General features: G+C 42.9%; 1 long non-coding RNA gene across 1 annotated transcript in view; it reads right to left on the bottom strand.

Annotated features, from left to right (window-relative positions):
- LOC119310624 overlaps positions 1-1,094 on the bottom strand; it is a 3,633-nt gene extending 2,539 nt beyond the window's left edge. The window contains exons 1-3 of the long non-coding RNA XR_005150730.1: positions 1,002-1,094; positions 588-697; positions 255-382 (exon numbers count right to left, since the gene is read on the bottom strand). This is a non-coding gene — a long non-coding RNA (uncharacterized LOC119310624). The remainder of the gene's footprint in view (positions 1-254; positions 383-587; positions 698-1,001) is intronic.
- Between the last annotated feature and the right edge of the window lie 2,964 nt (positions 1,095-4,058).

Genomic DNA, 4,058 nt, shown 5'->3' with positions numbered 1-4,058 from the left:
GGGAGTTTCCCCCACATGAATATATTGATCACAGAAACGGGCAAAGCCCCCAGTTTGTTACAGCGAAAGAATTTGGGCGACTCCGTAGAGTGCCAGAGAACACAACAGCCATACAGCGAGAGAATAATAAAATTAACACCGCAAGTAAATAAAGAACTGAATCCCCACAAAGAAAAAAATCAAAATTTAATATCCTGCAGGTACGATTAGGCCAATCACAAGCAGTAAATAAAATCAAAGAAGATGGGACATACATGGCATAACTTGTTCAGTGTGCCACCGGCCTGGACGAAGATTCGAGAAGCATTTCCAAGTCTTTGATATCAGGCTTAATATTTAGTTGAAATTTGACAAGCTCCCTCCATTATATGGTCACAGTCATCTTCATAGTTAAATAGACATGAAAATGGAAGATTAAAATGAGAGCAATAAATTCTGGGTATGAGCATTAGAACTACCTATCAATCAGGATGTACTTCAGTCATCAAATAATGCAAATATATCTATAATGAAGATAGTTCAGGTAGTTGTAGCGCTTAGTTTCGTCCACTATTCTAGCATCCAGGAAAAAACTGAGAATATCTAACCTTAACTACGATTGGTGTTGTAGCTCAAGTGGGATATATTTGACCTTAACGACAATGTTAGACTTAGCTTCAACCAAAGAGTCTATCAGGTTCTGGGCCTGCGCCGGAACCTGCAAAAACACCATAAGAAAACTCTGTTAGAGCACGACATGGCCACCAGAATAAATAGGATAAGCACCAACAACATATGTTTTTTTTCCTTTGATGGAATATCAGGGTACTCTGTCTCGATAGAATGAAGAAATGAATAGTTCGCCTTCAGTTTTACGATGGATCGACGATTTGGGAGGTGAGGAGCATTGACGGCTATTAAAATACACGAGATTGATTCCTTGAGCCGTATCCTTGATTGATTGACTCCACGGTAAAAGGAAAGAAAGCCAGAAACAAATCAGACAAAATTAAGTCACGTACTCCCCTAGCTTGTCCTCACGCACGCCGCCGCCGTATTCACTCGATACCAATGGCGATTCACGTCAAGCTGAGCGGCAGCGGAGGGCGGGGCGAAGCTGAGCGGCGGCGAGCGGCACGGCGGGGCGGGAGGATGGGGGCGGCGTGGCGGCGGCGGCCCGGCCGTGCTGTGGCAGTCGATGGGAGGAGGAGGAGGCGGCATGCGGCGCGGCGCGGGACGACGTGGGCCGGCCCGATGGGAGGAAGAGGAGTGCGGGCATGCGTGCGGACGTGGGATGCGGCAGTTTTTTTCCTTTTGGAACGGCGGGGTTAGCGATTGATGGATGAGTAGTTCCGTGCCTTGCAGCGTTAAATATAGAAGGATTAAGGGTCATTAGATCTTACAACGGATGGGTGTGATTGTTTGGATCTGCCTCTCTCTTCCTTTTATAGTGGTAGTAGATTATTTTTCGTACACAAGCATGTGTTAGTTTGATTCAAAACTACCTAAGCACGTGGCAGAAAAAATGGATTGGTAGAATTCTAATTTGCGGTTAGTATTAAATAATCCCAAAAGTTGTATCATTGGTAACAGCCCATACTTCTTAAGGAGTTGGAAACTAATCCACAAGTTGATTTGTATTAACCAATGTTAATAAAAAAATCATAACCATCATACTTTTTCCTAGAATTAGGTGACAAACTTTTTATATAACGATTTATTTTAGACGATGCACTCAAGTTCACATGTATTATTTTCATGCGAGAATTATTGATTTTTCCATATTGATTTATGAAATAAAGCTTTTACAAACTTCGATATTATGAAAAATATGACCATTCTAGTTTTTTTATATTAGGTGTTTGGTCCATATGGCCAACATCTCACCATATTCATATATTCACGGTTATTCTAAAATACTCGATTCTATGTTCTTGACGGCAAACAATTATATATAGGCAAACTACACAAGGCACATATAGGCGGCTATCCAGTTGTTCTAGACTACTATATAAAGCACACCCATTCTTATAGTTAGAGAAAATAGCTACAAATTTCACGTTGATCTAACATGGTCTAGAAATTCTTGGATCTATTTATTTGATACAAAGACATAGTACAACAAATGAGGGATATACTATGAATCGATCGCAGAAAAACATCCAGCTATCGGCATTTGGTTGACTATTTTTTAGTGATGTATCACTTGCTCCTGTGGAGCCTAGGTCAAATGGATTATAGAAGGTAGGCATTCACCCAAATGGTTCATCTTACCAAGTATATCTAACAATATCACAATAAACAGACCATTGTATTGCAGCTACTTTTGTCAAATTTATAAGGTTGGTGTAGGTTCTACGTCCTTAGTTTGACTAACAAATCATGTATTGTATACCATAAAAAGCATGCCATTGGATTTGTAATTGAACAAAGTTTCTAAACATATAATTTTGATAGTATTTTGTTAGTCAAATTGATGACTTAGGAACACGTGCATGCCCTATGCACCCGTTTGAAGGGAGCAATAAATATCAATATATTATTATTATATATTAAAGAGTTTATGGTCTAAATAGAAAAATATCATTGTAATTCTCACACACAGAAAAAATGCCCAATCACATGTCTGATGCATGCTTCTTTGGGGGCCAGGCCACATGCGTAATGAGTGCAGCAGGTCCCAAGTGGACTGTTCCAAAATCCAGTTGGGTGAAGCTTTGCACCGATGGTTCCTACGTGGATGATGTGCTGAAATGGTGCTAAGCGATGACAAGGGTTCCATCATTTTCTCTTCTTGCAGGCAGTTGTGTCCTTGTCGAGAAGCACTTGAAGCCGAATTATGTGCATGCATGAAAGGTTTATCTTTCTCCATCGAGAGAAGTGAGCTACCACTGAAGATCAATATGGATTCAATTGTTGCAGTGAAATTGATCCAGGCTACGGAGGTTGATAGATACTCCCTCCGTAAACTAATATAAGAGTATTTAGAATACTAAAGTAGTGATCTAAACGCTCTTATATTAATTTACAGAGGGAGTAGGTTTACTCGTCCACCATTATAAGGAGATAAGTTATCTTATGTCTTTTCGTGAAAATTGTATTATTCATGTTAATCATTGTTAAAATAAGGTAAATGATAGCTTAGCTAAATTTGCTCGTCTAGAGGGTAGAATCATGACTTTGTTAGGCCCTGGCCCTCTCGATGCTTTGGAGCTAGCTGCGATTGATTGTATGAATTTTGGAGATGAGTAATACAATATTTTCACCTGAAAAAAAAACCTACACGTACATGCTCGTGCGTACATATCGATCCATCATCTAGGCGATCGACGTACGCGCCAAAAGGGAAAAAGGAACGGGAAAATCGATCGATCATATCAGTTGCCATGCAAACGTAAGGCTCCGTTTGTGGAATTAATGCCCCAAGCCGTTCCAGCACGCGTCACCAAACCACCGAGCCAAGTTACCCCAGCGTCGGTCCATCCCGGCGTCACCTCTCACATGGCGTTTGACATGTGCACTCGATCCTCGCAGAAATTCAGCGTGTTCCGCTCATCATCTGACCTGACAGGCTGACCTTATCGTTTTCTTCTTCTTCCTCTGTACCCGATCTGGACTTTGTTCACGGTCAAATCGAGCTACGCCTTCGCTTCTCCGGCGGCCTTCCCGGGTGACGCACTCGTCGGCGGCCGAGTTTGTTTACGTCCGGATGCGGTGGCGGCGGCCAATCGAAAGTGGCACCGCCACCGCCACGTAAAGCCGGCGAAGGTTGAGGGAGAGAGGAAGAGGACGACCGAGAGGGTGCATGTGAGGGGCAATCACGTACGTACACGGAGGGCTTTGGTCAGAGGGTGGTCTCCTCCTCACTTTGGCGCCGAACGAGGCGGGCGGCGACGCACAGGGGAATGTCTTTTTGGCATCGGGCAGCCAGCCAGCCCCAAAGTGGCAGTGGTACCAATGCAACAATGCCGCTACAGTGATGCCCTGCTCCATGGTACTCGACTGTTTTCTTTTATCACTAGATACATTCTTAAAATGAAAAACGAATAGCCAGATGGCCTTCTTCAACCTCCAGCTCT

Source organism: Triticum dicoccoides, chromosome 1B (genome assembly GCF_002162155.2).
Source record: "Triticum dicoccoides isolate Atlit2015 ecotype Zavitan chromosome 1B, WEW_v2.0, whole genome shotgun sequence".
NCBI lineage: Eukaryota > Viridiplantae > Streptophyta > Magnoliopsida > Poales > Poaceae > Triticum > Triticum dicoccoides.
The sequence above is the reverse complement of the archived record's forward strand: the minus strand, read 5'-3'. Positions and strand labels throughout refer to the sequence as shown.